This window comes from Lycorma delicatula, chromosome 5 (genome assembly GCF_047948215.1).
Source record: "Lycorma delicatula isolate Av1 chromosome 5, ASM4794821v1, whole genome shotgun sequence".
Taxonomy (NCBI): Eukaryota; Metazoa; Arthropoda; class Insecta; order Hemiptera; family Fulgoridae; genus Lycorma; species Lycorma delicatula.
In genome coordinates this window covers 81,831,564-81,857,204 of record NC_134459.1, presented here as the reverse complement: position 1 = coordinate 81,857,204, position 25,641 = coordinate 81,831,564, and positions in this window count along the sequence as shown.

Genomic DNA, 25,641 nt, shown 5'->3' with positions numbered 1-25,641 from the left:
TTCCACATCTAAAATTAACGTGGAGCAGTTGCTTAACACGATGGCACCAAGTCTTGCGACAATGATTGAAAGAATCATTGATTCAAAGATTGAGTCGACTCATCAGAGAAAACAAAGTAAAGATGAGAAGGCTCATCCTCGGACTGACGCCGTTGACATGAGAGACGCACCAGCGCAGTTTAAAAAACCAGCCAAATCTGCGATTGTAAAGCCACCAACTGACGTAAAAATTAAAAATCTTGACTTATCTGACAAAGAGAAACAGATGACTCCGTCGTCGAGTCAGAAAAATAAGGAAAATGCGACAAGTGCACAAGGAAAATCTACGTCTACCGAAATGGAGGTGCAAGTTATTATTGAAAAAGCACCAGATGCAGATATAAAAACTGCAACAATGGAGCCTCTAAAAGCTCAAAGAACAGCTTCAACGAGAGCATCTATTTCAGCTGGACCCTGCACTGCAGTAGAGATAGAATCCAGTTCATCAGCCGCGGAAAGTGGATCGCTTGCTAGTTTAGATTCCATAGCAACGATGCTAACAGCACCAGTGAAGCTTTCATCACCTGATGTAAGCCGGCGAACGTCATTGGCATCAGAAAGAGAAGAAGATGCCATGTCCGAGGCCTCAGACACACTGTCATCGGAAGTTGAGGCCGTTCGCAGAATGGAAAAACGGTGCAAGAAAGGATGGCCGAAAGGAAAGCCTAGGAAGTAATTTTTTGGATTTGAAGTTATAAAAGAATGTAAAATTTGGAACATTTTTTATTCATGAGAATGTGAATCACTGAACTTTTTCTTTTCTTTTTTTTTTTTTTTTTTGAAGTGGGATGGAGCTAATGACTAAAGCAGTCGATGCCTCTAAAAAACCTAAAAAAAAAAATAATACATTTTTAAATTAGGATTGATTTGGTTCCCATCCCGTTATTGTAAAATAAAAATTGGGCTAGTTATAGGCAAACAATTTTCAAAAACATGTTTTATTGGAGCTGTGTCATTGATAAATAAAAATTGTTCATAAATAGGCAGATTATTTTATTGTTTTTTTCAGATAAATAAAATTAATAATACTCTTATATAAAACATACTTAATTTTTATTTAATTAATGTATAAAATATTTCATAATTTTTATATATTTCACTGCCATAAACAATTAAAGATTTATGTATTATATAAAAAAATACAAATTAATATTTTAATGAATCATTATTATTATTTATGCAGTTATAATGATTTAAATAAAAAATGTATTTATGTAAGGATATTATTAATGTTCATGTTGACCTAATTTTTATTGAAATCCGATAAACAGTTTTTATTAAATAAATCTAAAAATGCTATTTTTACATTAATTTTATTAAATTCTACGTTAATTCTATTCGTACTGTAGAAAAAATTACAACAACTGAATATAATTTATATTTTTTACTAAACATAAAAATAATAATTAATAAAACGTGACAAATTTAATTTTAGGATTCTTACTTTATTTTCCCTTTTTTTGAGGCGTTATAAATATGATAGCCCTCGGATTTCGGATGCAGACTCATATATATGATTTGTTTTTATTTTTTTATTGTAACTGTCGACCTAAAAAATCATCACATATAACAATCTTTTAGTTCGAGAAAATATGCTGAACTGAGAAAAGATCCAACTATGATAAAGTTGAGAAGTTACTGTTAAAGATAAAGGGAATGGCGTAGAATTGCGGTGTGCTGTGAAATGTGATGTTAATTAAAAATTATCATTTAGAAGTGGTTTGATATAAAATATATCGTAGAATACTTTATTTATTAACAAAATAGAACGATTAAAAAATATTCGTAAAAATATTGTTTAATCAACAGAGATATATACATAATTAATAAAATTTTAATGATTCTCATTCACGGGCGGGAATCAGCAACTTGAATATTCTAATCGGAATCACACATACAAGCTCGTCCAAGTACATTACACATAACAAAAATATATATAGAAAGAGAGAGAAAATAGCATCTTCATTCATACACTCAATCGATATTTACGCTAATACTTTGTAAAAGTTCTGAAGTTCTTCTAACTTAAGGTAAATAATCAATTTAGTAGCTTTCGTTGAAAGTATCAAATAAAAAAGTTATTCTTTACCGAAGTCGGAGAAAAATATTTTATATTTTATGATCAAGAAGTAAACAAATATTTGAAAATGAGTAATATTTTATTTGAATAAACACAAACATTATTATCGGCCTACCTAGTAAAATGAATATTAACAAACATGTAAAGCCACAAATTACAATTTCTTTATCAAATCTTTGTAACTTCGTGTAAATATAAAAATCTTAAAGGAGGTATCCGAAACATTAATATTTTAAGTACGACCAAATCATTAAATATATCATTGTAATATTTGCTTCACCTCACTATTATGTAAAAAGATATATTTTTCGTTTTTACCCGACAACCGGGAAAACTACTGAAGCGGTCGTAACGAAATTTTAACTGTAGTTTCCTTATGATCCGGAATGTTTATCTTAGTTCAAACCTCACCATTCTCACTACTATATAAATCTAAACGAAAAAACGTACCAATCAATAACTTAGACATTGGCTATATCGATTGTCATTGTCTATGTCAATATCGACTTCTTCAGAGAGTTATGTAGTTTATGTATTTAAAATCATTATCTAACCTGCCCGGAACCCGCGAGAAGTCATCCTCACATGAGTAAACTAGGACTCAGAAGATTTTTATACCCATAATTAAAAAATTCCATCGTGTAAGTCATATACATAATCGGCATAGATTCGACTTTTAATTCGGTATTAATATTTTCATAACATCTAGTTCGGTGATGTCATAGATAGGGAGAAGAACTTCTAGGGCTACTAGAATTTATGATCGTAGACGACGTGCATCTACGCCAAAGCGTTCACAAAGACTTGAAGAGCAACGTATTATCTCGGCTTAAAGTGGAGTTCAACCTTCGAAAAATATATTAGGTCTCAAATGAGCTTTTGATTGTCACTGAAATTACTGAATATCTGAATTTGAAAGATATTCAAATAGATAATATGATAAAATATGTGACCATTTTAATGCCAAAAGATGGAATGATGAAACTCCTGAACTTTCAGGTGCCGGAGGTAAAGTAGTTCTTGAACAATTTCAAAAAAAGAGAAGATAACATCATATCCTTCTGATATTAAAAATTTGAATTTGGAAACCCATGTATTGTGTAAAAATTTCTTAGATAATTCTAAACAGTAAAATACCGTATTTTAAATTAAATCTTTTGGAGTAAAAGAGATAAGAGAAAAAAGAAGGGAAGAGAAGGGCATCTTTGAGTAGCGATAACTAATTAATTTCCGTGGCGGAATGGTAGCGTCTCGGCTTTTCATCCGGAGGTCCCAGGATCGAATTTCGGTCAGGCAAAGCATTTTTCACACGCTACAAAATCCCATCTCTGTTTACCACTCGTAAGCTTCAAGCTTATGTGGCGAGATCATCAAATTAAGAGTAGAAAGAATAGTTCTATATTGTTAAATTCTATACAGATAAAGCGCGAGCAAAGCCACGACGGGATGCTAATATAACATAATATTATATCAAATTAATAATATATATCACAAAATCGATACAATTAGCTCATATTTGGTAATTATGTGCAATCAGAAAATTTGGTTTATGATAAATTGTAGTATTGTAAAATAAAAAATAACTCTGCAGCATAAATCACCCATACATGCGTGCGTGAATACACGCACAGAAGAGTGAAAAAGAACCACTATACAAATAATCTTATAATGTTGTAATTTTTTTAACGATTGAGCGATTTCTGTATCTTATTCTTAAGTGTTAATCTGATATATTTTCAGTTACTAATAGCAAGAAGCACGATAATAAAATTGATTTTCAGTTATTCCATAAAGTAAACTCATCACCGAATCTCGTTGGTTTTACTCGTACATGATAACCTCTTTTAACTATATTACACTCTGTTAGGTGAGTATATCATCAAACAACATTTCGTTTTATATATATATCCTTTAAAAATTGATGGATTTCAAGAGAATTAGGTACCTCTTTAGAACCACCTGATTATATCTTTACTACTTCATATTATTCTTTACTAAAATAGTAATAGGTTATCAGTAAAAGTAGGTAGTTAATAACTAGTATAAAATTAACTACATCTTATTGTAGATTTACTAAAAAGATTGTACGGGTGATAAAATACAATAATGTGTTTGCATACTTCAGTTTAAATGTGTTATTTCTAATATATTTTATCTAATATAAAATAAAAATAAGTTTGATTTTATGACATTTTACTATCTAATATAAACCGTAAAATAAAATCTACTCATCTTTATATTTATATCTTTGTTTGTGACGATATTAACAAAGAAACTGATCATTACTTTATATAAAACTAGCTGTACCCACCACGCTTCGCTGTGGCATATTGTGGTTACATGGATGAGAAATGAGAAACAAAACAAAGCATACGTTTCATAGAAGTTTAATTTTGCAATACTTGTGGATATACAATATTTGTTGTTTTTCCACTGTCTGCGTAGATATAAAGGCTATCTGGCTTGCCGACTCGGGAACACGCACATACAGTTGTCCATGTGAGAAGCAATCCGCATCTAAATCTAAACCACACAATTCTAAAGATTGACCTTGAGCTTTATTGATTGTGATTGCAAATGCCAATCGAATTGGGAATTGCAGTCTTTTAAATTGAAATGGTGTATCGGTCGGGATCATGGGTATTCGAGGAATGAGGACATCTTCACCTTTGAAAGACCTCGTTAAAATCGTTGCTTCCACTACGTTATTCATCAATTTCTTAACTGCAAGTCGCGTGTCGTTGCAGAGTTTTGGCTGATTAATATTCCGCAACAGAATAATTGACACACCTATTTTCAATTTTAATATGTGTGGTGGCATCCCTGGCAGATCAAGTGAGTTTAAAAATTCCGTTGGATAATTAACTACTTCATCTGCTTCCACAACGGTGTCTATCGACTTATATGTAATTTCCTCACTTTGAATGCTGGATTGAATAACATTATTAAGTTGATAGACATCTTTATTCTTTGCGGCAAGGGTAGCTCGTTCACTGAGCCAATCGTGATTTCTATGATTAATTTGAATATCAGGAAATACTTTTTCGATCAGTTCTTCTTTCCATGTTATTAAATTACAAAAATTATCAGGAAATAATATTCGTCTAGACGTCTCATCGACTGGCAGCTGTCCGTTTCCAATGGCCATAAACTGTCGTCAGAATACCTCAGCTGATGGATCATTCTGCAACTGGACATGCATATTCGTAGTCAACTGCAATGTACGTACGTGTCGCCACAGTGTTGAATATTTCAGGCAAGCATTTATTTCGTCTGCTGGTGTCGATCGAGAAATTACAGGCAATGTTTGCCTAAAATCTCCTGAGAGCAATATCAAAGCATTCCGAATGGTTGAACGTTTCCACGCAAATCTAGTAACGATCGATCAAGAGCTTTAAGCGATTTTTTATGTACCATCGTGTATTCATCCCAAACAATGAGTTTACATTTTTGTAATACTTTTCCCATACAGAATGCTTTGGAAATATTGCACGTGGGAGTCTTGATGATTTGCATGTTTAATGAAAACTTCAGAGCTGAATGCGCAGTCCACCTGGTAACAATGTCGCAGCTATTCCAGACGAAGCAAGAGCTAAGGCTCTGTCATTTTTTGATCGAACCGTTGCTAGAATCAATCTAATGAGGGATGTTTTTCCAGTTCCTCCTGGCGCATCCAAGAAGAAGGCCCCCCCAACTCCGTCATTTATCATTTGCATTATGCTATCATAAATGCCTTTCTGTTCACGCGTTAATTTGGGGATGTTTGATTGGACATATGACTGAAGATCACCAATGTTGTAACTCTGTTCACGGCGTAAACCCACATCAAATGAAGCAATCGCAGCTCGGGTGGATGCTGGCATTCCCAATTGACTAAGAACTTTATTTACATTAGCTAAGCACTTGTCTTCAATATTTATCAATGCTTCGTTGTAAATGCCTTCTGTAAATTCAGAAAAAAGTGAATATTTAACCTAACAAAGGATTTTTTGGTCATTATGTAGGGATATTATTTTCTGTGTATTTGGTTATTTCGACTTTTTTTGTTTGCATAGTCTTAAGTCTACCTGGGCTATAAGAAAGTTGGGTGTTTTAATTTATTTACTGTAAGTCATCTTTCTTGGTGGCTTTTCTTTTTGTTTTGGTGTTTTTTTTTTTTTTTTAATAAAATACAGATGTTTTAGCTGTTAAATAAAATTCAAAGAAATTTGTTACTTAATCAGTTGTGATTTTGTTTACATTGACAACGGCCATACGGGCTCTTTGTGATTGGTCGTTGTGTTTGACAGCAACCATCTTGTATTGATCTGATTGGTTTTCCTTTGTTTACATTTCCAAATTAAAAATGTACAAATTAAAAATAGATAGATAGATTTATTAAAAATAGATGAAAACAATCTTTGATGCGGGTTATATGTCGTGCTAAAATTTTAGCTCAATCGGTGCAGAACATTTTGAGTTTTTGAAGCGTACACAAACGAACTTAACATTTTTATATATATAGATGTAATGTCTCGATTCATATTATATTTTATTCTTTATACTCGTATATGGATCATTCTACAAAAGAAAGAGGTCTTTTCCATACTCAACACTTGCAAATGTACTTGATCATTTTTATAACAAAAAGAAACAGAAATAGATTACTGAAGATAATTCGTTATTTGAGAATTAAATTTTAACACAAAATTACGCTCGAAAACCTTTTTAAAGAATCTTATCTAAAACCTAAAGGTAGATGATGGCTATTTTGATTGTAAACAATCATCATCTGTAGATGACACTGCGGAAAACTATGCATAAAAATAGATAAAAATATAAATAAAACAAAATATAAAAATAAAAAGATAATAACTAATATCACTTTTTCCGTAATGTGGACTGATGATGATGGTTTTAAACGAAATATCCATCTATATTAACGTATTAAGGAAGATTTTTGTAAAGTGTTTGGAATATAATCTTGTTTTCCGATTTATTTTAACAACTGTCTGAGACCGCTCTTTATTTGTGATTGAGAATTGTTTAGTTTTATGCAAACATTCAATAGATATTGATGGGTTAACACTTGACTATCGGTGTTCTCCATTTGACTATATGTGAACTTTAAAAATAAAAAATATCGGAGTACACACAATCAGACTGTAATCAAATTACACTGTTCGTCTTTACTGGCTAAATACGATTTGGTCATCTATTTTTAGAAAGATATTGTAACACGCTTGTGTTGCAATATAACCTCAATTTAGATTTAGTTATAAAATGCATTCTTATAGCGATCAATATGCAATGCAATTCGTTTGGTATCTTATCCCTACTTAAGATTACGAAATATATTATTTATGACATCGAGGCAATGTATGATAAGAAAATCTTTATATAGAATCTAGATCAAGTGAATAGGCTTAATTACTTTTAACTACGTGAATTTATAATTAGTTATTAAGTTTTTTCATTGATTTCTGTCTTATATTATCGAAAAATGATCTTGTTAATTTTTTCCAAACGTAACAGTAAAAGTATTATTAGAAAATAAAACTTAGAAAAAATTTGTTACAATGATATATGGAAGATCCCGCATGTAAGATGAATAAGAAGTTTAGTTTCCATACACAATTTAGCAAAATATAACGTTCTCATTTGTGTGTATAAAAGATTAGCAGCAGTTTGTTTCTTTGTTGCATTAATATTACTTGATTTTACTGTCTGCGTAGAATTTTATGTCAATTACCGATCACCTAATCAGAAAGTAGTATCCATAGTGTGCCCGCAAAATTTTTGTCAATTTTTTGTTCAATTTGAAACGTTTAAAAAATGGTAATCCTGACCGGGATTCGAATTCACAACCTTTCAGTAATTAGAAAGAGAGGCTAATACAACCGCTATATAAATATATAATATATATATATATTTTATATTATATAACAATATGACCAGTCAATCGTTTCATCTTACAGAAAAAAATCTAAGCATCTTTGACTATATATACTTTAGATAGCTTCATTATTACATTCTTAGATTCATGATTATGAATAAGAGGAAAAGATCTAAAGTAAAATCCTGATCCGTCCGTAATTCGAATTTTTAATTCGCGTGCAATATATTACAGTGTATTCAAAACTGAAGTACAGGATAATCCTGGCTCATCCCTAGGACAGTCTTAATGGTCAATTTTGTGCTTTTGTATTGTAAATCTCATTCCGTTGTTCCGGTTTATTTATCTGGTAAAATGTCGAATCGATCAACTGTTAAATCCTATTTTACTTGGAACCAACTGTCAACAGTGCGGTGCACGGCTATATTGCTATTAAATGTATTTATTCGTTTTATTTTATTTGTCGTTTGTAGAAGTGAACGCATCGTTAAAGTAAATGTAAAATAAGTTCTATAAAATGAAATTAATACAAAACTCTTTTTATAATTAGTGGGGAGAATTTTTTTTATCATTTATTTTATTTTTTTAATTGAAAGTTAAGTGTTTGGTTTGGTTAAGTGTGTTCTTTGGTGATTGGGTTTCAATTAACCACACATTTAGGAATGATCGATCTGAGACTTACAAGACTACTACACTTGATTTACATTCATACACATCATCCTCATTCACCCTCTGAAGCAATACTGTACGGTGGTTACGGAGGCTAAACAGAAAAAGAAAGAAAGAAAGAAAGAAAGAAAGAATTGTTTTCTGTTAACTTCGAGGAAATAAACTAATAAGTTAGAAAATAAAATTCCATATCTTCCCTTTTTATAATTATTGCTATATATTTTGGAATTAAATAATCAAATTTATATTTTATCTTTTTTTAATCTCCTTGACCACCGTTAGGTTTTTCTTTAGAGAGTGAGATAAAATGACAGTTTTGTAGCGTGTGAAAATGCCAAGCCTGACCGGGATTCTAAAAAAATTATGAGGTTGTATATGAGTTTTTATTAACTAAAATTATTTATACGACTATTAATATATTCTATACGCATAAAAAAATCTTCGTTGTGTGTGTGTCTTAATAACTCGAAAACTACGTAACTGATTTCGCTCAAAATGTCACAGTTTATTATTAATTGTTCTGAGAGTGTTTACATGTTATTAGTTTATATTTTTAAGACCGTTTAAGAAAGATGCATTGAAAATTTAAAAACAAAGACTTATTTTCAATCAAGTTCAGGTTTTCGATCGATATAGACAATGACAATCGATATAGTCGGTATCTCTCGATATATACAACTACATTAAATTTAATAAAAGAAGGTTTAGGTTATTTATTTTTTTTTATTTAGCCTCCGGAACCACTGTAAGGTGGAGGATGAATATAATAAAGGTAGAGGATGAATGAGGTTGACGTGTATGAATGTAAATGAAGTGTAGTCTTGTACAGTCCCAGGTAGATAATTCCTGAGATGTATGTTTAGTTATCGTATTTATTTTTACGTTTTTTTTGTTTTTTTTTTAATGATTTATATAATAGTGAGATTGGTGAGGTTTTAACCGTAAACATTTCGGGGGTCATAAAAGGGAAAAGAGAAAATTACTAGTGAATTAATATTGTACATTTATTGTTTTCGTAATATTGTCCGTTTCATTGTTTTCATAAGTTACAAAATTATAAACAAACGTAAATAATAATATTAATATTTATATAGCAAATATAAGTTTTATAATCTAAAAATAACGTTTAATGAACAAAGGGGGGTCCTAACCGGCTAAAAACCTAACCTGACCGCGACTGAAAACGCAAGTAACCATATTGCGCGGGCGACGCCGCGCTGGGTCTGATAGTCTTAAATAACAGAGATTATATCTTAAAGTAAAAGCTAATGGCTTTTAGTTTTACAAGTTAACCTAACCTGCGAAACTGATTTACAAGATGCAGGATCTATGCCGTATGAAATTATTCTTATGTGTAATTGTATTTTATTTATTTGGACTCAAATATTACGTATACTAAATTCATGTAAATAATTGGTTGAAATTAGAAATTGAAATACAGAAATCAAATTAATTAAGATTTTTTATATATAAAAAAAAAATCTGATATGGACATCACATGGCTTCTTTGTACGCCTATTAAATTACGTATACACATTTTTAAAAGTATATAAAATGTTCTTTCACTAATAAGTTCTGATTCTTTTTCATATCTTTTTTCTATATTATTATTATTGTAATTTTTTTTACAATCAAAGGTTAATATATATTAATAAATCAATATATTTAAATAAAAAAAAGTAAAAAAAGAAGGAAGATGAAAAAAAGGAATAAAAGAAGATGATAAATATAAAGAAGAAGAAAACATTAAGACCAAGGGAAGAATAAAAAGATCAAGAGAGGATGATGAATACAAAGAGAGAGAAAATTTGAAAACTAGAGAACGTGTACACAAATTAAGATCAGAAGAATTATATCAAACCAAAGAGCGATTAAATGATTGGCAACAAAAAATAAATAAACGAAATGATGAATAACTCCGACTTAGGAAGAATATTGTCCGACAGTATCACAGAAGTAATGAACTGAAAGATAATAATTTTTTGCAATTTATTAAAGATAGGCATGTATGCCTCAATGTATATCTTGTTCTTGCGAGGGTCTATTTTTCAGTCACTCTGTAGTTACCTCTAATGCAGATAAAACTAAACAGAAATTCCAGAATAATTAAATAAAATTAAAAAGAAATTAAACTAGAAAATTCAAAAATAATACGATTCTAATTTACAATTTTCATTTAATATTAAATAATCAGTGGTTTCACCAAATCTATTACATGTACACATATGTGATAATGACTATTAAATTACATATACGCATTTTTAAAAGTACATAAAATTTTATTTCACTAATAACTTCTGTTTTTTTCATATATTTATTTTTTAATATTATTATTGAATAATTATTTATTGTAAACATTTTTTTTACAATTACGCCCTTAGTAATAAAAATTAAATTTCCATGTACAAACTTATTTGTAAGTTTATGTGGTGAAACTGCAAAAAAAAAAATTAACGGAATCGCACCATTGTTAAGCTATATGAAACATTTTCTGCTGAAATTTAGTTAGGATGTTGAAAAACAACACAATTTACACTTTTAGTGTAGCGTGCTGGAAACTTGCATTAATTCGATTCTGTTAAATAATCGAGAAATATTTTTAAAAATTTTTTATTAATACCAAGGGAAAAAATTAAAATAATTTTGTTTTATAAAAATGAGAATTCCTTTTCCATAAAAGAGGATGGTACGTGGGTTTGTTTTCATGTATGTGCCATTTTTATTTTAGTTGTTATTGGCGCAGAGCGGACCACGTGATGCGTCGGGCAGCTGTGTAACTGCGCGCAACCCACGAACTATTCGTTCGTTCGAACGACTTATACTTCTCGAACGATTTATTCGTTCGAACGATTTCTACTTCTTTATACGAACGATTTATCTAAAATTATATTTGTGTTTTGGGATGAAAAAGAAAAACATTGGGGTTAGAGCTCCGTTAAAAAATCACAACTCAAGAAACAGTTGAAAATCTTCTTTATTTTGAAGCTTTTCGTTGTAAAAGTTTTTGTTGTTAGTTTGCTAAATTCATGAACGTTATTTAGTTACTGTTGGCAAAATATTTAACAAAATCATGCGCAATGAAACAGAAACCATGTAACATTTTCGCGGTGGGCCGTAGGCCCTCCTTTTTTCTAGTATTAATTAGTAATTAATTGAGGAGAATTTATAATTACACTATATTTAAAAAACACTCATGAATAAAAATTTTAGAAATTTCTAAACTTTTAAATATTTCTAAAAGAGCATTACAACAACATCTACGAGGCACATACATTCCAACTGCTTCTAGTTGAAGGAACTGTGTAATATAATTTCGAAGGAATTCTAATTATAAGTAAGAAAGTAACTAAGATTAGTTATTAAGTTATGATTATTTTAATTAAGATTAGCTTATTTTATAATTTTGTCTTCTTAACATTTTATATTATGCTGATTTTGTAATATTACTTGCGGATTTACATCAGAATATTAAAAAAAAAATAATTTTTGAAGGTATAATACGTAAGTTATTCGAGCATAAATTCTGATTATTAACTAACCCAATTGCACAGGGCCAAGCCACGAAAATATTTGAACCGCTGGGCCGAATTTAATTTAATACTATTTTATTTGGTTTTCGAAATGTTGCTGAATAAAAAAAATTTTGAGTAAAAACACGAGGACAGATAAGGAATTAATAATAAGATCTCTCACAAATATTGTGCATGTAAACATTCTGCCCGCAAACCAGTTTTTAAAATTTATTTATTTTTAAATTTTATATAAATACAATACAGTCTTCTATTCAGAAAAATCTTTTGAAGTGTTTTAGTAGGTACAAAGCTATCCAAGTGTTTTGCATGTATCAGAATGAAAAAAATAATATTTAATCCTTATAATTAGCAAATATGATTTTTATCCTTTAACGCAGATATATTGTACCGTTTTTAATCAAAGAAACGCTAAATTTACTGTTTAAATTATAATATTAGTTAACAAAAATAACGTAATAGGTTTCTTTTTGTTAAATTAAAACATAAAAAACAAAATAAAAATTCATGATTTAGATTATTTCACAAAATAATACGCTTGTATATATATACACGACACCGTTGAAATTACTTAATAAAACGTAGTAAGGAAAGTTAGAAGTGTACGATGGTTAATTATTGTTTCTTCACTAAGCCAAATATGCTGTGAACATGAAAATACTAAAAGTATTTTAATGAATCACAGCATTAAAATACATTTAAAAATTTTAGTATTTAATACTGTGAGCGTATTAAATACTAAAAGAATATGATACTCTACCTACAAGCGACACTTTCACTATTTTCACAACAATGTCTAATATATCATTATAAGTTTTAAAACATCATTACTCTCAGGAAAAGAAAATGTTACGACTGAATTGTATTGTATAAGGCATTTCATGAAAAGGCGTGCGGATGAATTGGTTATGTAAATTACTTTATTTATGCCGTGGTTGATATTGATGTTTTACTAGATAAAACTATAAAGCTTATGAGCAAACGCGCGCACATAACGTCTCTGTGTGTATAGTACGATAATCAGTAATAAAGTGCATGATGTGACTGCGAAAGAAATTAACATTGTAGCTCCATAACTTCTATATTGTTCTCTTACTGAGTAAACAAATCTGACATGGTCATCGTGTGTATATATCTACGTACGTGGGGTACAATCTGCATAATGAACTTTAGTATTGTACTAAAAGTTGGAATGGCTGCTCCATATTACTATATTATTAGACTTTGTTAATTTTACTGTTTATCCGTGTTAAATATAACAACCATAGCTTTAATTATTGTCAGATTTACAGGAAACAAAATACGACTGGAATTGCATTTAATTAAATCAAATTGTTAAAACATTTTGTTCATGTATAGCTGGTGTATTATCATTTTATTATTTATTTTATGAATTTATATCAAATATACAGTATCGTACGAAAGAAAACTCGTTATATTGTTTTTTGAATATTTATACTTGCGAATCATTTGATGGAAAAATCATTTTATAAATTTTTTTTTTTTTTTTTTTTTTTTTTTACTTATAAGACCATAATGGATCACTTTTTTTTGGCAAGTTCTTTTCTTGCTGATTTGTTGTTTTTCAGCTTTTCTTTTTTGCCAGTAATTTCTAAGGGTTTCAAATCTTCTTGCCCTTTCTTGTTCAGAGTACGCCCGGCTTATTGTTTTCTTAGGTTTTGATAACAATCTTGATTCTTTATTTTTTAATTTCTCATAGTTTCCGGTTTTCGTTTTTAGGTTTTCATGGGTTATGTCTAATTCCTCCATGTCTTTCTGTACTTCATATTACCAATTCGGTCTGCTTTTCTTGTTCCAGAAAAGTTCGATTATCCGTCTGATAAGTCTGGTCTCTTCCATTCTGAAAATATGTCCTAGAAAGGAAATTCTCTTCTTTCTAAATTTATTAGTTATCGGGATAATCGTTTTATAAATCTCTTCGTTTGGAATAATTCTCCAAATCCCGTCTTTTTTAATTTTTTTCCCGATGCATCGTCGTAGAATCTGTCTTTCAATCTTTTCCATTTTGTCAGTAAACCTTGTCTGGTACGGTCCAAATATGGTTTCGCATCCTTAAAGTATTTCTGGTTGGATAACTGAGTTATAATGTCTTATTTTTGTGTTTATGGACATGCATTTTTTGTTATAGATGTTATGTATTTTTATTGTGGCTTTGATGAGTTTATTTATTCTTTCATTCCAGTTTGGATTGTCTTGGAGGTTGTGTAATGTTTTCCTCCAAATATTTAAAGTTTTCTACTAGTTCTATGTAATTATTGTTTATTTTTACTTTGCTTATGCATAGTGGGTCTCTCACCATAATTTTGGTTTTTTCGTATGAAATTTTTATACAGTTTTTTTGACAGTTGGTCTCTTCTATATTTTGAGCTAGTAGGGCTAATCGTTCGCAAAGCCTAGGTAATTTACTGAGATATCTTTTCCTATTTTAACGTTATCTTTATTTAATTTTTTCCAATCCCATATTATAAATTCAAGGGCACAGTTGAATAAAAGCGGACAGTCCATCTCCTTGTCTCAGTCCTGTTTTGATGTCGAATGGATCAGATATTGCTCCACTGAATTTAACCTTGGATTTGGTATCCGTTAGTGTTAGTCCGATGATATTGACTAGTTTTGGGTGAAGCCCTAAATTTCTCAGGATTTTTAGCAGGGATTCTCGATGTACACAATCATATGCTTTCTTGTTTATTCCTCAGTTTATGATACCCTATAATTAATTTTAAATTTAGAATTTGTTCTGGGCAGCCTCACCATGATCTAAATCCCCCATGGTATTCCCCTAGTTCTTGTTCCAGTTGGTCTTTGATTTTGTTGTAAATTATTCTTGATAGAATTTTGTAAGTGCAATCTAGTAAGGAAATTCCCCTATAGTTGTCAGGGTTGGTTTTATTACCTTTGTTATGTAAAGGGTGGATTATTGCGGTTTTCCATTCTTCCGGAAATTCCTCTTTGTGCCATATTTTTACCATTTCTTTGTGGAGATTTCTGTGTATTTTTTCTGACGCGTTCTTCCATAATTCTGCAGTCAGGAAATTTTCTCCACTTGCTTTGTTGTTTTCATTTGTTTTAGAGCTATCTTTACTTCTGCTAATGTTGGTGGAAGGATGTTTTCTCTTGGTGTTTTAATCTGGGTATTTGTGTTTATTTCCAGAAGTTCTTTTGGTTCTTCACAATTCAGAAGTTTTCTAAAGCTTTCTCTCATGATTTTGGCATTTTCTTTACCAGTGTGTGCCAGATTTCCTTCTGAATTTCTTAACATTAGTGTCGGGGCATTAAATGTAGTGTTCTTCAGTTTAAAGTTTTTGCAGTATTGTCTTGTATTATTTTTATGGAAGTCTTCCTCAATCTGTTCTAGTAATTTCTTCTGATACTCTCTCTTTTGATTTCGGATTATTTTTTGTGCGAGTTTTCTTTGCATTCTTAGTTTTTGTTCGTTCTCTTCTGTTTTTCTTGATTGGAAAATCAACCAAGCTTTGTGTTTGTTTGCTAGTGCTTGATCACAGGTAATGTTCCACCACTGGTGTTTCCTTTTTTTATCTGGCGGTGCAATTTCTGATCCTATTTCTTTTTATTTTTTCCACCAGGGCTTCTAGTTTGTTTTCAGTCCCTAGTTGGTCTGTTTTTTCGGTGTATGTGACATTTCCTGTAATTTTATTCTGGTCATATTGCTTTTTAAATCTTTTGTCCCTTGCAGATTTTCTCCTTGGTGTCATTTTGATTTTAATTTTGATTAAGTAATGATCTGAGTCTACTTCCAAACCTCTCATCACTTTTACATTGTAGATCTCTGTGTGAATTTTTTTCTATACAGACATAGTCGAGTTGAAACTGTCCTAGTTTCCAGTTGCGACTTTTCCAGGTTTTCATTCTTTTGGCTTTTCTGGGTAGTCTGGTGAATTTAGATAAAAGGTTGTGATTTCTACAGTAATCCACCAGTCTTTAGCCGTTTGCGTTTGTTCTTTTCTGTACAGGCCATTTACCAGTGATATCTTGGTATCTTTTTCCTGTCCCAACTGTGCATTGAAATCCCCAAATAGAATTTTGGTGTGGCTTTTTTTTTGTAGTTATCTGGTCCAATAAGTTCCAGACGTTTTCCACTTCCTTAGGGTTAGTTCTGTTTTTAATTTTTGTTGGTGCATGTGCGTTGATTAGTGTGTAGAATATGTTTGCTGATTTTATCTTAATGTTGCGATTCGGTCTGAGTACGCTTGAAAATCTATGACTGAATCGAGTATTGTATTTTTGACGATGAAACCTGTTCCAAACTGCGGGACATTTTTCATGACTTTTTTGCCAGGAATTTCTTGGTAGATTCTGAACCCTTGTGATTCGTAGTGTTCTTGTGTGGTATTTCTCATTTTTTGTAATGCTAATATTACTATTTTCTGGTGTTCTAGTATTTGTGAGTTTTTTGAGTTTCCCTGTTTTCATTAGTGAATTAATGTTTAATGTCGCAAAGTAGTGGAACTGTTTTGTTTTAACTGTTTGTTTTTTGGGTGTATTCCGACGCTCCGATTCGTCTTTAGAAGTTTCTCTTATTTGTCCACCTCCCCAATCCGATGGTGAACTTCTCTGGTTATTACCAGAAGGGATATAGTTAGTAATAAAAGAACTTTCCATACTGTGAACTTTCTAGGATGTTTCTTTCCTGTGTTGTGGCAAGCCCAAATCCAAAGTTGGGCTTGCCACAACTCCAGTTATTTAGGCAACTTTGAGTTGTTTACAACTTTGGAGTTTAGCCAAAAAGGTTTGATTTCGATTTAGTTCACTTATGGATATCTCCAGTTCTCCATAAGGTATCTAGACGAACCACATGGAGGCCCGAACGATTTTAAGAAAATAAGATTTTGTATTTGGAGAAGGTTTTAAAATCGTTCCGAAATCATTTCGTCCTTTATACATTTTATATCATATTAAATTTTTTTTCTGCGTTTTTGTTGTAAGTTGCGAGATCACAGAAAATGTTAAATAAACGTATCTCATATTTTCCAGATTCCATAAATTAACATTTATGAGATTAAATAAAAAAATTATTTTATTTATTTTTTTTTATAATCAGTTTCAATACAATATAAAAAGAGATTATTACTTGTACATTTGCTCTCACTAAAGGTAAGACGTTTCTTTTTATATTGAACTATACATTTTAATAGTTACATTAAGGCATATAATTTTCGTTTACAATGAAATGGCAAAAAGATTGTGGAAAAAAAGATTGAAGTTAAACTATGTTAGTATATTATACAATTATATTCAGTAGTTTCATTGTAGAGCTTTGTGAAGTAACGATACTCAGATTTCTATTTGACAGTGAAGATTTCCAGAAATTTTAATGAATTCGTTCTTTCCTTCAAAATCTATTTTCAAATCCGTTGTTAAATGAAATTATGAAAACATGTACGTACCGTGATAGTTACTAAAATATTGATAGTATCAATCTATAAAATTTATTTAATATATGCATTTAAAACGTGTTTAATGTAGAATACTTAAATTATGCAAAAAATAAACTCAAACACTACTTTTTTATATAATCTCTTAAAATATTGAATTTACAATGCTGGGTATGCACATAAAATATAACGTACTTTTTATACGTAATTTATTTAATCCTTCAGATATTCTTCAAATAAATTCCAACTCACTATAATAATGCAGAAAAGAACAATATTTAATAATATGATAAAATATTCGATAATTTCCATTTAATATTTCGCAAGATATGTCTTGAAGTAAAAGTTTTTTCTTCCGTTACGCACCCTATAGTTTTTTGAATACTTTTTTGTTTTATAAATAGGTCAATTATTGTTGGTCATTAACAGATACAATAATAACAATATAATAAATAAGTTGTTCCGCTTACTACGGCACTAACTATAAAAAAATATACATACATATATATATATATATATATTTGTATTTTTGACAGTTATTTTTATTACGTAAATAAAAAAAACTAAAATTCAAAATATGCGCTATTAAGTAAAATTTATTTTAAATGTAACGTAGCTCACTGGGCCGTGTTACATGTGACTATTGGTTAACTCGTCTTCACAAATCAGTTGTTTAACAGCCGATTTTCGAAGTCGATGGTTCTGAGGTTCGAATCCTAGTAAAGGTTAGTTGCTTTTTACACGACTGTCCAAAAAGGAGTGTAATATTATTTAGGGTGTTTGTATGTATGTTTGTTCCACCGTAGCAGCTCAATAGCTGACCGATTTAGATGTATGTTTCCGCGTTGGAATCCTTACAATACCGGGAGTATCATAGGCTACATATAATTGTATTTATATATATATATATTAATGGAGATTTTCCTGTTGAAGCACAAAAATTAATGAACTGAATTAGTGAACTGTGAGCTTCTATCAATCAATACAAAAATAATAGACGTTAAATGAAATTTACAATAAATGAAATAAAACAATTTACGTTAAATGAAATAAAACAATACTAAATTTAAAAAATCTCTGTTTAATAAAAATTTATTTTTAATAATAATGAGCTTCCCGTGGGGACTGGGTGTGAAGCTAGAGCGGTGAGGTGACGCGAGCACCTTGTGCGAAGCTACACCAATCATCGCCATCAACTGGTAACAAACGGGATGCCCCAGGGGCGCTGTTTTGGGAGGTGCAATGAGGTGTTCTTATAATAATCTCTTATAATAAAATCGTTCGATTTTCAAAATTTAAACGGGGTATTTGTTAATAGATGAAGGCTAACTTTAGCATGGATCAGGTACACTCTCGATATAAGACATCACGGTTATTCGGAGATGATTTTATGTTTTCGCAACCAATTTTCCGGTTTCAAAATTCATACGGGATATTTGCTAGTGTAATACAAAATCATCATGATGGAACCAAACTAGGACAAACATTTACTGATTACTCAGAAATGGATCTTATTTACACGACTGCCCAAAAAGGAGTGTTGTACATTTAGATTGTATGTATGTATGTTTGTTCCGGGAAATATGCTTAGGGAGTGTCATAGGTAATAAAAATATATTTAAATAAATTTAAAAAAATTGTACTACATATAAATACTATGCATAAAATTGCCACCCGCATGCTTTTTAATTATCCACGAGTATATTAGTTATTACCTATATTAAAGAGTAATGTCTTCTTTTGGCAGTCGTGTTTTTAAATTTTAATATTTATCTCTTGCATATGGATTTGAATACTAGACATCCTCAATTGGGCCGTGAGGAGGAGTTGCTTATTGCTTATAATTAAACAAATTGCGAAGTATACGTAAGAAAAAAAGTAACTTCACATAAATTACAGTGTTATATACAAGCCCAAATAAAGTTATTTTATTAACTAAAAAATGTAACATTTTAAATAAATTATTGTAAATATTTATAAACGTAATAATAATAATAAATAAATAAAATAAATTTAAGAGGATCGAATATTTTTTTTACCGGGGAATTCAGACTTTCTACTGAAAGAATAAAAAAGAAAAGAAATGCTTGTTACTTTTTGTTTAAATAAATGTTTTTTTTTTGTAGAATAATGATTTTAAAGACTTCTGCATCTTGATACTTCAAAATTTTCATTTAAATCTAATAGTGATACGGGGGAACATGCCAACTTAATTAACAATTTTGGAAAAAACTTTAAACATTTTACGTACTATGTGATTTTCTTTATTTTTGGCTGCACTACACCGGGACAAAGGTTGTGTTTATTTTTAAAACTTCAATCAGATTACATAAAATCAAACCACGATAGACATGAATAATTTAAATTTCACGTTTAAGTGTAGTTATTTCACTAAAATTTCGATAGTCAAATGGGATGCACTTTTACCGAAAGATAAAAAAGAACATCTACAACATTATACGTACTCGGATCAATATTTATGAATCACATAACATAGAAAGTTGATACTTATACAAAAAATTAATCTCGATTAATTCTCTTCATATCATTTAAAAAACAATTTAACAGAAATTTACCAACAAATTAAAATTATAAACGAAATAAATCAAATACATGTAAAATTCAATCAAATATTAAAGGTATTTCAAAACTGTTACACGTCGAGCACCTTTAACAAAAGAATTTTACAATCAGAATTCTAACAAAGAATATCTAAAAGCAAATTCAAACTTCAGTCGTATATTGTTTATACTTTATAGAAGTACATATTTGTAAAGTTGATCTGAATTTACAGTAAATCCGCTACAACAAACTACGTTATTTTGATTAACTCCTTTAAATTTATTTTTTTCAGTTCTTGTCAAATTTTCTCATCAGTTTAACAATCAATACATTTACTCCGGTTCAATAATAAATCACTCTAAAAATATGTAATTAAACAATTCGATGTCATTTTTTCCATCATTCGAATGAATTTAAAGGAAAAAATGAATTTTCTTTTTTTGTAGTGATATGTCATAGCGTGTATAATAATTTTATTTTTATTCGGGTCCCTTCTTTATTGTTTTAGAACCCTTTAAACTGCGCCCATATTACAAAAATAGAAATGGAAATTTTGCAACGTATTTAGAACTTAAATTTGAGAGCCATTTATATCATTAAAAAAATTTTTCTAATTTTTGCCCATAATTTATGATTCGACTTTTTGGTTTCCTAATCTCCACCGACTGATATATTTAAAACCGAGAGTTTATTAATCGCGCTGTTTCTTTCTTCATGAGTTTAAACTTAATTTTAAAAAAAATTAGATGTCTTATTCTATTCCCCGATCAATTTTTTCGTTAACCTCTTCATTTTAATTTCATTACTGAAATTATTCATCCAAAAAATGACGAAAAGGACCTTTTTGTTAACTTTTATATAATTTAACTGTCAATTTTTAATAGAGTAGTAGAGTCTTGATCTTTCATCAATTTGGGGGGTCCTGAGTTCGAATCCCGGTGAGAAAATGCCATGCGCATTTTTCATACGCTAAAAAACTCCATTTCCATATTCCTAAGTATAAGCTTCAAACTTCTATGGTAAATTAATTCATCAAGCAAAAAAAAGATGGTAAAATATTTTTTACTACAAGAGATGTACAATAGATTTCTTAAGAAAAACTGATAAAAAACTTCTAATACTTTTCTGGGATTAGTTATTTATTCTTATATAGTGGAAAAATAGTGATACGTGAAAAAAGTTACCTAAAATTTCTTTTTTTGAATAGGGGTGTTATGATGATGTGTTATTGTAAAATTATCATTATAATTTTAAATTTACAAACGTATTAAAAACTCAAAAAACCGTATTTTTCTGCTTCTGCACCACCAAAATCACCTTCCAAGAAAACCTTTTGATTTTTCTACATTTATTACGTTAAACGGAAAAAAAGAAAAATTCCACTAAAAAAATTACAATCAATAAAAGGTTACCTAAGACTTCTTTTTTTTGTGGATGGTGGGGGATAAATTATGATGAATTTTTATTGTAATATTATTTAAACTTTAAAAATATTAATAGTTTAAACAAACCAAAAAAAGTTTTGAAAAATTAAAAAAAAAGATACTTTTAAACTTTAACTGATCCCCAATCCTCAATATTGCAACCAAAGTATTTTATATGGGGTCGCTTGCACCACTACTGTTCCACGGAAGTTATTGAAAAAAATTTCGTTAGAAAGTAGGCTATGAAATAAATAAAAAGATAGCGTTTTTATATTTTTGGAGAATACGGAATTTTGGGGCAAAATATGTTTAAAAATGGTAAGATAAGAACGGACGTTTATACTGAGCTTAATATAAAGCGGGTTGGTTATGTTTGCAAAATTTTGATAAAATTGACCCCCAAAAACCACCTTAACCCCTAAAGATATTAACCCCAAAATGTTACCAACAAATTTATTCATATACACACGTCTCTGTATAAAATTTTATCAATATTGGTTTATCTAGTCAAAAGTTATTAAGCTTCAAACACAATACACGTATGTTCATACGAACATTACCCCGCAGTTTTTTTTTTGTTTTTTGGAGTCCCTGAGTCATGAAATATCAAGAGATACAAAAAAAACTCATACCCCATTTTTTGACTAATTACCATATACTTTCCTTCTTGCAGCATGACTCTAGATTTATGATATCAGGAAAGCAAAAATGTTGACCGTCACATCGTTTAATGTGCAGTGTAACTGCAATTTGTGGTAGATGTTATTGTTGATTATAGTATTTTTTCCTAGCTGAAACAGTAAATGTGATTATTTTAGAAGTTTTTAAATACCAGATAATACCGACTTTTTAAATTTATTATCGTTATCATCTTGTTATATTGGATAGCTGAGAAGAGAACGATACTGTTGTAATTAATTCCTGATTAAATATCCCATATAAATTGTATAATGATCATATTAAATGAGCTTTTCCATTTTGTGGGATTATTTAGTACAGTATAAACAAAAGCGTATTTCGTGAGCGATGTTTACTAAATTAATATTATAAAATGTTTAAAATTCTTTTTAAAAATGTATAACGTTCTTTTTAAAATGTGTGTATATAACGCTATGTACATTTATACAAAGAATTTTTTTTAATGCATATCCAAAAAGTATAATTTACAATTTTTTGTTTTTCTTTTTACTGTATGAATCTATGACTATATGAATAAATTCCAGCAGCTGATCCAATTTTTTTTAAACATCATCTTGTTACATTAATTAATTGCCTGATTAAATAATGCATAAAAAAATTCACGTCTGTTTGGATCTCTCTATAGATCCTATTGGTCCTTTAAAAATAAATGCGATTAAAAAAAAAAAAAAAATAGTCAGACACTAATTTTTAAGCAGCCGATATTTAATTATATGTGATATTTAATACTATACTAGTATTGAGTGATTGCCAGTTTAATTTGATAAAACCTTGATTTCAATAATCGTGTATCATGGCCGTTGTATTATTGTACAGGCTGTATTATACCAATGTATACCTTTCTGTTAACGCTTGAACAGTACAGTATGATTAATTTATCATTATCATTATTATTATTATCGTTAAACATTTGAATAAAACAATTAACAACGTTTATTTGTTAACATTTATCAGCGTCTTATTTAAGATGTTATCAAAGAATCAAATTATTAAATAAATAATTTAATGTTGACCAAAATGTTACATAATTTACACATCTATAATATTATTATTATTGTTATTATTACCTTCATCATTATCATTATTATTAGTACTTTTATGGTATTAAATAATACATTTTATTATTTTGAAGGTTTTTTAATTAATTTTGCAATTAATTACAGTAATAATAATGTAATTTTTACACGTATTCATTACGCACAAAATTACGATTTAACTGTGAAGAAAAATAATTATTTATGAAGTACTTATTTTTTAAATAATAATATTTATTTTATTTTGAATTATTAGACTTAAAATTTTAGCCTATCTGTATGCAAAATAATCTAAGCGTAAAAAAATAATAATAATAAATAGGCTGACGACAAAAATCGTAATAAAAAAAAAAATGTAAACTTTTCAATTTTCGTCTTTAGATCTCGGCTTTTTAAATTCGGTGACATAAGGGTTAATTAATTGCTGGAAGTTTTTAATTTATCGTAGACTTTAAGAAACTGAAATTTAAAGAAATACTTTAAAATAATATTTTTAATTTATTTTTTTTGATGATTAATTCACCATTTAAGTTTGAGAATTGTGCATGGCAATATAAAATTGAAATTTTTGCATATGAAAAATGCCATGCCTGACTGGGATTCGACCCAGGATCTCCGGATGAAAGGCCTAGACGCTACCACTCTCCCACGGAGATCGGCAAGTTTATTTCTGTATTTTTTCTATGTATTTTGATAACGGTAATTTTTTAAAACTAAAATAAACCTTCTTTTGTTTTATCTCCCTTCGGTTTAAATATCCTTTAAATTTTTTTTAAAATTTATACCGTACTTCATATATAGAGGTATAAAGAAATAATATTTTTTAACTATAGAGCCCGGAACTAAAATGTTGAAAGGTTTTTTGGAAATCCTCTTTTTCTTATTTTAGCTTATATTGAAGGGGATGTTAAATCTAGAGAAAACTTTACTTTAGCATTTGTTTTTAAGCTTAACTTATATAATTATGAATATTTTTAGAAAACCTCTAAATTCTGATTTTTGGTTTTGGCTCTAACTTGTTTAATTTTTATTATTAATAGCGGGGAAAGTAATGCTGGAATACTTTACCAGCTTTTTTAATTATTATTTCTTTAAACAAATTGTTGAAAATAAAAAATAAAAGGATGTCCGGCCCAGTAATGTAATCAAAATCTTGTCTTTTCATTTAATTTGTTCTGATTGTGATTCTTAATAAGAGTTAAATTTTCTTATCTTTCACGCACTCATTCATTCACACGTTAGAGAGTGCGTTACTTATTTGTTGTGTGTACATTTGTTTGTTTGTGTATGGGGGTACGTGTACTAGTGTGCGTGAATACCGGAATATGTTACGATAGTGTAAAATCTATTAAGAATGTTATAGATAAAAACGGATATGGGTATTCGAAGATGAGACACAATTTCATGGTCAATATTCTTCTGTCATTCATTCATTCTGTCCTTTTCGACCTAAATCTGTGTAGAAGTTTTCCGTCTGTGGAAGCAGTATAAAAGAAATGAACAATCTAAACAAGAGATACCTTCACCAACCTTTTCAATAGTCTCTGCGTATAAAATGACGTGTAACATCGGCAATATTTTGTTATTTGCTATTTCTCTACTATTGTTGCTACCAGTACTGTAGCAAAATTTACGTAAACATTTATTATACGGTATTATATGCCGTAAAGAATCGGTGTTTCTACACATCTCTTTTTTTTTTTAAATTGACTTCCTGTCGGAATTGTTCGTTTGTGTGACCGTTAAACGATTTCTGAACAACCTTTATATTCTTATTAAACTTGTATATTGTTGTGTGTAAACTAGGGAAAGAAAACCTTTTAACAAAAATAACATTACGTTGTATTAAACACGACATTATATCATTAAAGCGAGATATATAGCAGCCTATTTATAATGTAAAAGAAAACATTTATCAAAATATTTATAACATTTTTGTAATGTCTGGCCTTTTTAAAAATTTGGCTTTTAAAAAATATACAACTGTTTAGTAGATCAGCAGCTAAGCTTTGTTTTGTTTTAAAGGAGATGAAAATGTTTTTTTGTAAAGAAGTGAGTACAGCATTAAAAAACTAATAAAATCTTTATTTGACTAATTTTCTAGATATATTTCTATTTACTGAATTATTCATTAAAAAAAAAATCTTTAAGGAAGTACCTGACAACTCCTTTTATTAGATTGATTCTTTTTTAAGTATTTGTTGGAAACACCGATTAGTAGATTCTGAGAAATGTATGTTATTTTTGTTAATTTAATGTGTTAGTTACGTCAATTTCAATATAATTGTAGGGTTTTAGTGTACTGTGCTTTCCAT